Here is a 14060-nt window from a genome sequence, read left to right as displayed (position 1 = left end):
CACGTCCAAATGGCTACAAATTCCGTACTGCAGCAGATCCCATCCGCAGAGATCGTAGTTCTTGGCGATTTTAATGCCCACCATGCCGAATGGCTTGGATCACGCACTACCGATCATGCGGGTAGATCTGTTCTCGACTTCGCTTTAGCATATGATTTGACACAACTGGTCACCTCGCCAACGCGAATACCAGACGTGGAGGATCATACACCTTCCCTGTTGGACCTTCTGCTGACTTCCCATCCGGATAACTATACAAGGAAAGTCACCACCAACAATCCCGCGATGTGATACCACGATGCCGGAGGTTAAATTCCACCAAAGTGCAGTTCGTAAAGCACTTCTTTCCTTGGAGTCGTCGATAAGTCGAGTGGACCCGATGGCATCCCTCCAATCGTGCTACGGACATGTGCTCCCGAGTTGGCACCGGTCTTAATGCGTCTTTTCCGGCAACCCAACGACTTAGGCGTCGACCCCATCTCCTGGAAGACTGCTTTGGTATATCCGATTCCTAAAAAGGGTAACCGCTCAGACCCGTCCAATTATAGGCCTATAGCCATCACCCCCTTCTTCTCCAAGGTAATGGAGTCCATTACCTCGGAGCTCCTACGGAAGTAAACTGCCAGCTCCTGCGGTATCTAGAGGAGTACCAGCTGATTAGTGACCGCCAGTACGGTTTCCGTCGGGGTCGTTCAGCCGGTGATCTTCTAGTTTACCTTACTCATAAATGGGCGGAAGCAGTTGAGAGGGAGAGGCATTAGCAGCCAGTCTGGACATAGCGAAGGCCTTCGATCGCGTGTGGCACAAAGCGTTTCTTTCGAAGCTTCCTTCCTATGGGCTTCCCGGGAAATTATGCAATTGGATTACCAGCTTTTTGGCAGATCGGAGCATCAAGGTGCATGCTCCAACCAAAAATTCGTCAATGCTGGTATTCCACAAGGCTGCGTTCTATCACCCACTCTGTTTCTTCTGCATATCAATGACCTGTTGCAAATCAGGAACATTCACTGCTATGCAGACGACAGTACCGTAGACACCTCCTACACCGGCCGTGCTAATATTTCTCTACTATTATATCTATATATACTATATCTACTATTCTAAACTAAGCACATATAGCCATTTCAGTTAACATAGTATTTATCACTGAGAATACAAACGAGTTTTTATTTATTTAAAAAATTAACAGCAAGAGAAATATATCTCAAAGTTTTTACTTGAAATCTTATTTTTTAAAAGTACTCTTTTGTCGCTTCAGCCTTTTTTTCATTTCTACTGACGATATAGATATTATTAAACAGTTGATACTCTATTTATTTTTCAATTTCCATTTGCCTTGGCTCAAACCGATTGGAGAAAAATAAAACATGGTATGACCGCACTATTGAAAATAGGTAAACTAAGAACAATAAGATATTAGCCTCTACTTCTCTAAAGACAGAGTTACAACAAAAGATGAGAGCTCTCCGAATTGAGTTAGGTTGTACCCGTTTCCATTGTCTGACTGATTTTATAATTCAGTTATTTAAGGAACTAACTAATCATATTAACAATGACGTGATAACACTTGTTTAAATATGATGTGGACTTATGGATATATATATTATGGACAAACAAATATACAAAATATTACCAACAAATTTATGCTATGTATTGCTAGTAAAAAAACTGATTTTATTATTATTGAGTTTTGAAAGTTTTGACGTGAAATATTCAGTCGTGACAGTTAATAACATAGAAAAATATTCAATTTATTTTCTTGAAAGGATAATTCTTGTTTTATCTCCTACATAAACGTAATACCCTTCAACATTATTTTTTAATCAAATACGAACGGTTTGAGACCATTAAGGCATTAATTTGTTTTTGTCCATTATCATACCGAGGTAAGGTTCTCGTGACGTAAGAAAGTGGAACCTTACTGTGTACTACGCACAGCGTTATTAGATCATAGCTCGTGCGATGCGGCAAAGAGTCGGTATGTTTTATGTATGCGGCGTCCCAACCTACTATAACGACCGGCCCGGAATATTAGCTGGCTTTTTCAGAACCCGCCAAATAGGAGTGTTTTGTTTTGTATAACAAAGGTTTCTGCGGAATGAATTTGGGAAAATTCGATATGGAAATAGAAATGGTGCGGTGAGTTTTTTGATTTTTCCAAAGAATAATAGAAAACGCTATGATAAAGTTGAACGCTTAAATGCGCGGGAAAATTGACGGTTTTCGTTTTGTTATATAAAGAAAAATATATTTATTGGTTATATATTTTGTGACAGGGCTTTGTTCAAGCCCACCTACGTAGCTACATTGCATTCGTCTGATACGACACGACACAGAAATACTTAGTATTGTCGTATTTGAAAGGTCAGTGAACTATTGTAACTTCAGGGACGTATGATCATAGTTCCTAAGCTTTGTGCCATATGTATAGGCAAATGCTCAAAAAGGAGTTCTTAATTTTTTTTTTTAAATAATCGATTTTATAAAAATAAATAATAATAAAAACAAATATTAACAAATTAAATAGCAGAGAAAATTATAGTCAATTGATTAAAGCACTGTCATATATAAAGTAAATAAACAATTGTTAGTTACTAAAATATTCCTAAATCAAATTTAATTGATTTGAAACTGCTTGCTTTGCTTCGCTTCGTTTATCGATAAATCATTCTTATATGTATATACATCTTATGTCCGTTTATATGTAACTGAACTCTTCCTTGGTTGAACCGCGCACGAAGTCGGGATGGACAACAAGTATATTATATATATATATATGTGTGTGTGTGTCTTTTTTTAAGTTGTATCCGGTATCATAAAACACTAAGGTTTTTTATTATATTTATTAATTTATCTTTGAACATAATTTGTATAATAATTAAACATTGTTTTCACTATTTGTTTTCATGATAAGAATATAAATTAAAACAATGACATGCACGTGTGTTGATTAAATACAAACATTATATATAAATTAACCCTGTTTAACACGACACAATATAATGCAGTTACAAAATTCACAATACGGCAACGTTGTAGCAATCTTGCTCTCTCTACGTTATGAGAATATACGGACAGTGGAGCTTAATTGTTAATTTAGTGACTACAATGTTCTTCATAATATGTTTTATTTTATTTTCTGAAGTTAATAGTATGCTACCATGTAATTTGTCATATACGAGATCGCTTTTGTGCCTATGTGTTTGTTAAGAATTTTTTGATGACATTTCGGAGTGACTCATTTTTTCACTTGTTTGTAGGGCCGAGATGGCCCAGTGAATTTTAACCGATGATTTCGGGTTCAAACCCAGGCAGGCACCACTGAATTTTCTTAACCAAATCAATCTCAAAATCAAATCTCGTGCTCGGCGGTGAAGGAAATCATCGTGACGAAAACTGCATGTGTCTAATTTCAACGAAATTCTGCCACATGTGTATTCCACCAACCCGCATTGGAGCAGCGTGATGGAATATGCTCCAACCTTTCCTCAAAGGGAGAGGAGGCCTTAGCCTAGCAGTGGGAAATATAAAATGTATGTAAAATGTAGGGCTCTATGCAAGCCCGTCTGGATAGGTACCACCATCATATCATATTCTCAGCAAGCAGCAATATTTAATATTGTTGTTTGTAAACATTTCTTTCTTTCTTTCTTTGTGTGTCCGGCTTGAAAGATAAGTGAGACTATAACTCCGAACACAGGTCAAACTTAAAGATCTTTATTCAATATAGAAGTGTTTACACTTGCTTATTGATAGTCAAAAATCTACCACCGGTTCGGAATTTAACACGTCGGTCCTGAGAAGAACCGGCGAAAGAAACTCAGCGGGATATATATTTTCTTATTATTTTTTTTTTTTATTAACAATGGACGTAACGTCTCAGTTCTCCAAATTGGTGACGTCAAAATTTTAACGATAATTTACCATTGGGTTCCTTATTTACCAAGCCTACCTATGCTATAAAATTATATACATATTTCTATTATTGCTTCATTTACTCTATATTACTATGGTCTAGTTGTCTTCTTCGAAGCGGTGTTATTACATGGTATTCGTAGAATTATGGGAATCTAAGTTGGGTGGGAACATAAATTGAATTGGATTGGACATAATCGAATGAGTACTATTGTAAAATTGATTCCAAAAACAGTACCACAGATCGCACAAAAACAATTCGACATAGTATTTTTTTTATATCCGTGGTTTAACTGCATTCGTTTTTAATATTTTTTATTAGATTTTTGTTATTGTACGGACACACTAGTAGCGCCTTGGCACAGATAAATTATATGAAATACTAAACTCTGGCTCGTATTCTTGTGTATATCTTTCATTTTGAAAGGGCTCACAATAGATGGGTAATAACAGATCAAATCAAAATATACTTTATTCAGTAGGTTTTTATTGTAAGTACTTTTGATTCAAAGGTTCCAAAATTGAATTCTCTAATAAGAAACTATTTAAATGTCATGATATTAAATTTTAAAAGTGTATAATAAAATACATGATTTGCAAAATTTCATCTAATTTCATCTTTCATCAGCTTTCATCACAATTTTTTATGATTTTTTACTCCTGCGGTTTATATTCCTGGCTAATATTTTTTTTTTCGCCTGTTAATTTGCCCGCGTTTGGGAAGGGGTCTGCATTGGACGTTCATAGGTTTAGGTTTAAAAAGTATTCTTATATCCTTCCTTGCTTAATAACTTGCTTCATACCAAAATTTAGCCCTGAAAGCGTAGCAGACAATCAGGTAAACAGAGATACTTTTATATCTATAATATACGTATATAAGTATGGATAAGTTAAATTTTTGATTAATTGCCTTGGAACAGTCACCTTTTCCATTCGTCGTTCTTCTACAAATGGTTCCAATTTCATCAGCGTGAGATTATATTTTTGATTAGTCATTATTCACGCTACTCTTTTATGAATGATAAATGTCTATAGGAATGAGTTAATTGAAGCTATTCGTGCGACAGCCTCATTCTTGAAACATTCATATCAATATAATTTATTAAATTGGGACGAGTCCAACCGTAAATAAGTATGGTAATGTATTCGCACTGTTTAACAAGAGTGTTAATGTTAGATTAAAATAACTGTTTTAATGGCTGTTGATTTTATATTATTTTCTGACAAAAATGTATGTTGCAATCCAAAGTTCGAGAGAACCAGAGGCAGATGGATCGATGTAATTTTAAAAACAGCGAGGAACAGACTGGTAGAGGGAGTGATAGAACTACGTTGAGAAAAATTGAGGAGGTCTTTACTCTATGGAGAGGTAATTAAGATAGATAGAAATATAATTATTTAATTAAATTGAAGTTACCGATGGACTTTGTTGAAGGAATTCAAAAGATTTTTATTTTTTTTATTTTATTAGTACCTATATTGCATGTTCTCTACTCGTCTCTGCTCTCATTGTAAATTGAATTTTATGAAGGAAATAAAAAAGTTCATTTATAAAATAATATAATACCTCATTTAATTTCATTGTGTGACATAAAATATTAAACATACGAGAAAATAGACAGTCCAAAGTCAAACCAAATAGATAAATCATGTCAGGAATTCCAGTGAAGTGGAGCTATTTGAATGCATAGCTAACTGTACGCATGTTTCGTGAAATACCCGTGGGTTGCGGATTTTAGTTCAAGCATTATCGTGTTTCAAAGAGCTGTTAAATGACCTTCAATACTATTTCGTTTGTATACAGTTGGTTTGTATACCTGGACTGCTTCGTTGGCTTAGTGGCTAGGTGTCAAATCTCAAGGATCCCAAGGGTTCAAATCCCAGGTTTTTGGAAGACCCAAAAAGTTTTTGGTTATTTCTGTCGAAAAATCTCAGTAACCGCTTGCAATCTGGAAGTTGAAATTGCGCTTCCGTTCCCCGAAAAGTACATAAAACCGCTGGTCCTGCGCCTGAACTCTTTCCCATCGTGTCAGATTTGCCATCTCTTCAGATTATGAGAGTGACAAAATAGGAAGAGTAACTGTATGCCTACCCACTTACGCACTAATATATAGCCTGCGTAGCTGGTTGGTCTTTCTTGAGATTGACGCTGTGGCCGAAACTACTCAGGACGACATTTTCAGCGCTTAGTAATGGAAAAAACTAAGGAAAGACTTCATCTCCTGTTTAGCACAAATCTTAGCACTTATTACACTGCTCTGCTCGATGGAGGGTTGGTGGATACTGTGTGTGTAAACAATTGTCCAGCAGTGGTATACTATCATAATGTATTAAAGGAAACTAATTCTAAATTAAGCCAATTTTTGCATCTTGTAAATATACAGTTGCATATAAAACCGCACACAGACGAAAGGTCAATTTCACACTTTGATAATATATAAATCATATGCCTTACACGCCATCCGTCCAGTTTTCTGAGTAAACAGACGAATGTACGCAACCCGTAATTTCCTGCCTCCGTATTTGGCCTGCAGATTTTCAAATCGTTTATCTTATGTTATCCAAAATTAGACTTTAGTAATTTTAGAGATAAAAATCCCTAGGCAAATTCCATAAGTGTCGATTCAAATTTTACAAGCGTGCGAACAGCAGAGTGGTTAGCTCTGTTAACTATTTCAGAATGTCTATTCCATATGAAGATAATGACTTGTAAGTTTTGAAGTTTGATTTTGTATTTTAATAAGGCATTTTTTTTTAAATGTTATAATTAATAGGACAAAAAGGCAACCTTATACGTAAATGGACATCGGCGCTGTAAGAAATATTAAAAACCACCACCAGCCTTGGGAGCTAAGACTTGCCTGAAGTTACACTGAAACACTCACCCTTCAAACTGGAATACGATCACAGTAAGAATTGCGTTTCACCGGTAGAACTGATTAGTGTTTAAAAAAAACCCTATCACCTAGTAAACAAATAAAAATTATACATATTTTTACCTTTAAATTGACGTATCCCTCATACTAACTCGTTTGATAATCTGTAACAGCCCTGAGTTTGGGACTAGCCAGTGTTTCGAAGTTGGACTTGGCAGTATTTAAGATCCCGTGCCTTAGAAACCACGTCGAGCTGGGTAGTCTGGCGCCTGAACTATTTCTGTCCGTGTCGAATCTCCTGTCCCATCGGATAACGAAACTAGAGGAATAAAGAGTACCCTTGTGTTTGCATATACAATTGTGAACTGTAATATGTCCTCCGTGGATGACTAGTCTCCTATGAAAATCAGACATGTCCTCGACTGTGAGCTATTATGTAAGAACAAATTCGCAACTCACTGTAAGTCAATGTTTGAGTTTGAGTTTGAAATCATGAGAGTTGAAAAGTTGAGATGGGCCAGTGGACAGAAAGAATAGATTTGCATTGAATATAATTAAATATATAATATAATTAAAACTTAAATTTTGCTTATAATAATCCGGGTGGTAACGGTAACGGCGTGAAGAAACTGTTGCGTACCTGAGGACATACCACTTCGTCAATTCCCATTAACCAGTAATTGTGGTATATGTTATACTTACAATGTTTCCTTAAGAAGAAACTAGAAGACTTCCAGCTTGACTTTCATTTACAGAAGCAAATATGTATTAAAGTAAGTTTAACATCAGAAGATTTGACACCAGTGAATATATTATTGCAATAATGCAATGTTTGGTTTTATAGCCAATATTCAAGAGGGGTTAACGAGATCGAACGCAATATGACGCGACACTTGAAGATACCAATTTCCTCTGGCATATGGCGTGTGTGAAACGTCTTTATGGACTGGCAATATCACTGAATTATGCTCGGTTTATCGGTCGTTCTTCAAAAGAGATCAGAGTAATGAAATATAATATCTGACGCTTACGTCGTTAGAAATTCATTGACCATGAATAAGTTTCGCTTGTGATGTATGAGTTTAGTATCTATAAAGTGAAAAGGGTTATTACCACACGAACTGTAGTGTTAATTCTGTGCGATTCTGTAAGAATTCACTTCGTATCTCACTCGTGAAATGATGACAATTTATTTACAGTGATACGCTATTTTATTGTGAGTTTTTTATAAATTCTATAATTATTATAGTTAATGGCGAATATCAAATTTTAACATTTCACACTCGTATTCTGCGGTGAATTTCAAAACATTCATATAAAGTTACAATTAAATAACAATATTGAAATAAAGTTTTAGTATAATATAGATCTACTTACTCACGAAGGTGTGAACTCTACCTTAAATTATAATCCGCGTGTGTTAATATGAGTAAGTGACACTCGTGCTTAAAATATGTCCTATAATGCGTGGGCCAACGGCAAATAATGAGAGCACAAAAAACTTCTAATTAGATAATATTTATTAAGTTTATTTTATTAAAAACTAATGAATTTAACGTCCTTCCATGTTCATTTCTTCGCGCATGAGTGAATAGAATTATATATGATAGTTATACTGTTATTTATGTTAGGTTCTCTATGTCCTTTTCGGTAACCCTGAGACTAATTATGCAAAACTTCGTGACGTGAAAACGTAACAAACAAACTTAGTTAAGCATTTATTAATTTATACTACACACATTTTTCTTGGTGGTACGGCTTTGTGAAAGCCATCAGATATTCTACCGCCAAACAACAGTACTCAGTATTGTTGTGTTCCGGTTTGAAGGGTGTGTGAGCCGGTGTAACTACAGGCACAACATAACATCTTAGTTCCCAACGTTGGTGGCGCATTGCCGATGTAAGGAATAGTTCATTTTTTTTTCAGGTCGTATAACTTATATTACACAAAAAAACACTAATATGTTGAAACCAAATAAAAAATATATATAATCTTTTGACGCGGATAGCAGGATTTCTGCTTTTTGAAAAGAAAAATCGATGCATTTATGATATTAGTTAGAATTAAGTATCGGAACGCTGTTTACAGTAGAACTGGCAGAAATAGTCAAATAGGAAATATGTTCACTTAAGGAAAAATCTTCAGATGACCATTATAATAAAGTTATTTAAATTATTTCTGTTATTGATTAAATACACAAGGGATTTCAATAACAATTGCAGACAATTTTCATTTAATTATTTTCTAACATTATTAATTTATTTCGTTGAGTCTCTTATTAAAAACAGAAATATTGAAAGCGACTTCGTTCCAACCGGATGTCTAAATCGACATCAGACAAATCTTTCTTCAAATCTTCTTTTTGCAATATTACGCAATAATTATATATACCCAATATTATACTGAACCTTACGGTTATTCGAAATTTAAGAATTTTTAATCGCGAGAGAAATAGTCTAAGCTCGGTAAGTTAAGAAATGTTTTCTGCAATAAAACTCTGAAACGAAACGTAATACTCTGCATACTGCATTTGAAAGCACCATCTACCGCGTTTCGTAAACATTTGCACTTGGAAACACTGGACATTTCTGGCATAAGTTAGAAATTAATACTTTACGACCGTTTAACCGACTTAAAAAAAAGAAGGAAATTTGGATAGCTTAGTTCTATTTATGCGAATAGTTGTCCATAACTTCGTCACATATACTTATTTTTTCCAAAATGTTCCTATTTACTTAGTAGGGTTTTTTGCGGGCACGTCTGGGTAGGTACCACCCACTCATCAGATATTCTACCGCCAAAGAGCAGTACTCACTATTGTTGTGTTCCGGTTTGAAGGGTGATTGAGCCGGTGTAACTACAGGCACAAGGGACGTAAAATCTTAGTTCCCAAGGTTGGTGGCGCATTGGTGATGTAAGGAATGGTTAATGTTTCATACAGCGCCATTGTCTATGGGCGGTGGTGAACGCTTACCATCAGTTGGCCCATTTGTATAAAGTTATATAAATAATAATATGATGGAATTATCACGCAAAAGATACTACATATACGATCAAAACATATTAAAATACATATAGTCTGTTGATGTGTGTAGCAGGTTTTCTGCAAGCTTGTCGAAATTAATAATCATTATTTCATTAAGTACCAATGTCTGTTGGCATCGGTGACCACTTACCATCGGTTCATTTGAGAGTCAGCCTACATAAAGGACAAAAAAAAAAAATTACGTCCTATTATAAGCAAGGAAAAGTACAGCGGTCACTTATAGTTATAAAATTACAACCATTTAATAAAAAAAATTGTGGTGTTGTAAGACAATATTTCCTCTTTGAATGACCAGCTCAATATTTGAGTTAATTAAGCTTAACTTTCTCGATTCAGTGGAATGAACTAGTCTCCCGGGGAGGTCGTGGTGCTGTTTTCATTATTGTACTTTAACTACAAATATTATACGTTTTAATAAATGATAAGCATTCGTATTGTATTACTACAATAATAGTTTTTTCTATTAATAAGGTTTAATTCAAAACGGCTGAAGTAAATTTAAAAAAGTTCATCTTCACTTAGCTTATCGACTCAATATGTCACACGAGATTATTCGTCATACTAACTTGAAGGATTATTCAAAGTTTAAAATTACTGTTGAGTAGTAATTCTCCGCACATCGACCTTGTGCTGAGCCTTGCAAGTAATGTATAAAATCACAGTTGCTCCGGACGGTATCACCCATTATGTGCATAGTTTAAATCATAGGATGCTTAGATTAAAGTAAAAAAAAGGCATAATCAAAATCTTTATTCAATATGAAAGAATTACACTTGCTTATTGACAGTCAAAAATTTCGTTTCGGAAATAAACAACCTGAGAAGAACCGACGAAAGAAACTCAGCGGGGATTTTTTTTAATAAATCGTCTCTAAGGCACATCCAGAAATTAGTTCATTTCGAAAATAAACTTTCAATATTAGTATGATATTTGATTAAATTAGTTATTCTATTAAAATAGCACATTGTTGCATAGTCATTATCTTAGTCGCCCATTCGAATTAATTTCTATTATGTACGTAACATTATTAATTCAAATTTAATAGGGAACTGCCTTAATTTCGCAATTTCCTTAAAACAAGACGACTGGAGTGAATTTCGCGCTCCAAGAGCATCTTATTAAGTATCTCGAGAAATATATAATTTCGCTTCAATTTTTTTTGTTTGTATAAATAGTTATTAAACGCTATAATAGTTTTTAATCCTTTAACATTAGTTTTATTACTGTTTATATTTTATCGTTAATGTAATGTTCATCTATTTTACACACTGTTCAAGATATTGTAATTTTTAATACAAATTTGAATACCAAATAAAAACTACTGTAAATAGTCTCACTAATATTATAAATACGAAAGTTTGGACGAATGGATGTTTGTAAGTCAATCGCGCAAGAACGGATGAACGGATCTGAATGATATTTGGCACAGAGATAGTCTGAAATAGCACATAACATAACATTAGCAGTCTGTAAATTTCCCACTGCTGGGCTAAGGCCTCCTCTCCCTTTGAGGAGAAGGCTTGGAGCATATTCCACTGCTCCAATGCTGCAAAGTTCATATGCTCATCAATACACATGTGGCAGAATTTCGTTGAAATTAGACACATGCAAGTTTCCTCACGAGACAGTAAACACTGCCATCTTTTACTGCTCTTTTTATTGAATATCATTTGACTGCCTCATTTTTTTTGTGGCTAGAAGATGAAGACGATCCAGAACCCTAGGTTTAAAACCTGTTAGTAAGTGTCGAGCCGATAATTTGATCTGCACCCTTATATGCTGCTAAACCATCAAGGTGGTCAATTTACGTCGATACTACTATAAATGCGAAATTAACTGTCTGTTACGCAAGTCCATGAAAGTGTTCCTCACGCAGTTGTCACTATATACACTAGCATTTGTGTCTATTACACGGAAGAAGGTGACGAAGCTAGCGGGAGATTCATCGGCCGCGCGACGAGTGCCTCAAAAAAACCATCCTAGAGCACAGCCTCAAGATATCTATACACACACGACCTCGTCACCGAGACTGTACTCTCTCTGGCGTAATTGGCGTAATTTATATCATATACAATTTATAATAAATATAGAAAAAAAAGGATTTAAAGTCAGTGTGGGTCACCACGTCATTCAAGAAGACGACTAGCTCGAAGTCCAGCGGAGATCTGCTGATGTTCAGTAATAAAATTAAATTTTAAAACGCCAAAATGTATTAAAGTGAACTATAAAAAAGACGTGGATGATGTAAACTTAAAAAAAAACTGTCTGTTACGCATTCATGCCCAAACCAAAGAATGTTACTTGATGACTTTTATTTTTTTGAAACATACTTGAACCCCAAAAAAGGACATAGACTACTTTTTTATACTAACCCCTATAACTCGAGCGAAGCCGCGGTCAACTAGTAAGTAAATATTGCTGTAACGTGGGTAATGAGCACATTAATCAAATAAGAGACATCAAAATAAGTATGTTTGTAACATTGTGTATCGAGTATGCTGGCCCAAGGCGTAAATTTTGAAATGAAAACAACCCTGATTGCATTGCAAAATTAATGGCAATGTAACGAATTCATGTAAATACACATAATTTTGTTATTTCATATAAGGGATAAATTTTAATTAAACCGGACGCACCCACAGTTCTGTAATTAGCTCGAAAAGGATTAAATGATTTGAAAAGGGCCACCGATTTGTAATGGGATGAACTGACCGTATATTTTTAATTAAAAACGTTGTATATGCCTGTGACACATTTATGATTTAAAAAATAAATTTTCAACGAGAATATTCATGATAAAAAAACTATTAACAAATAGGAGCGTAAAATATTCATACGTTTCTGACACTTTTTTTGTACATATATATGGGTTCTGAAAAAGGCTCAATGCCCATACGTATTGGAGTCTTCAGAAAAATTGACCATTGGCCATTCTGCCTCTAATTACACTGGCTCACTCACCAATTAAACAAGAAAACTACGCAAATAAGTATTATATAATGATGTGACGATAGTGGTGTCTATCAATATTAATTGCATCCGACACATGCAGGCTTATAATTGCAGGATATAATTGCTTATAAACTCAGTGACTGGGGATTAGGGTTTAGCGATACGTAAACAAATTCATTAAGATCAGGAGTGAATTAAAGTAAGGTTTTAAGCTCTAATCGGGCAGGACATTGGTATTTAAATGCTTCATATCATGCTGATGGAATAATTTAGTTTATACTAGTTACATTCAATAAATTACAAGTGCGTTGAAATAATTCTAGAATTTATCAAATCCTTTACATTGTCCTAAATATGAACATCTGATGTATAATTTAATATCAAATTCTAGAATATTTGACTTACTAGCATAATGTGTTTTTGATTGATAAATACAACAATCATATCTGTAAGATGGATCTAGCAAAATTTATACACCGAGTGACTTAGAACAAGATAAAATATCAATTTAATATTAGAATTCGTACGAATTGTATGTACTGAAATCCTATTCAATAAACTAGACAAAAGGTTGTCTGTGTCTAATTAAATACAGATACATTATGATATAAAACAAAGAATTGACAACAATAAAAATAACGCATTCCATACAACGAAACGCGAATCGAAATCACTTGCATCGCGACAATACAAATAAACAATGCGTCAACAAAACGGGAACATTTCGAACAAAACATCAACAATCGTAGCACTGTTTCAACAGCACTTCATTGAAATGTCCTACTTAAGAGTAAAAATGAGTGTCGCAGTATTGTTGAATGCAAATAGAATGCACAAGTTGAAGTGCTTGGAACAACCGTATCGGAGACCGGACGAAGAGCTATAAAACATTTAGACACGGCGACGTGTTAAACATAATGTATTTGATTTGAATAAATAATTGAATAACAAAAATATGCATAAGTTGCTTGGTAATATTAAAGAATCTAATTTAATTTATCATCTATATTAAAACTACTGATTAAAAATGAAATGATTAACTAGGTACGACCTGTTAATATTTAAATAATTCTATAGTTACTTTTCGCATAAATTCAATACTGACTATAAATCAAACACTTCAATATTACAAAATTCAAATAATTTTGTAGGTATCAAAAATGAGAAAAGCAAATATATTTAATTTTAAAACAGTTTATAGCGCTTTTAACTTAACGATTATGCAATTATTAATATTTGTGAGCAAAACAAGCATCAATCAAAAAAAGAT

The 14060-nt window shown here is 34.3% G+C and overlaps 1 protein-coding gene across 2 annotated transcripts in view; it reads left to right on the top strand.

Annotated features, from left to right (window-relative positions):
• Positions 1–14060, top strand: part of LOC113397063 (nephrin-like) — a 117868-nt gene that overhangs the window by 35115 nt on the left and 68693 nt on the right. The window contains exon 1 of one of the 2 annotated variants that reach the window (XM_064217899.1): positions 1999–2139. The exons of the other annotated variant lie outside the window; for it this stretch is intronic. The gene's annotated coding sequence lies outside the window, so the exon portion shown is untranslated. Of the gene's footprint in view, positions 1–1998; positions 2140–14060 lie in introns of those variants that run through there. 2 annotated transcript variants of the gene reach the window in all.

This window comes from Vanessa tameamea, chromosome 19, assembly GCF_037043105.1.
Source record: "Vanessa tameamea isolate UH-Manoa-2023 chromosome 19, ilVanTame1 primary haplotype, whole genome shotgun sequence".
Taxonomy (NCBI): domain Eukaryota; kingdom Metazoa; phylum Arthropoda; class Insecta; order Lepidoptera; family Nymphalidae; genus Vanessa; species Vanessa tameamea.
This window is presented reverse-complemented; position numbering and strand designations above follow the sequence as displayed.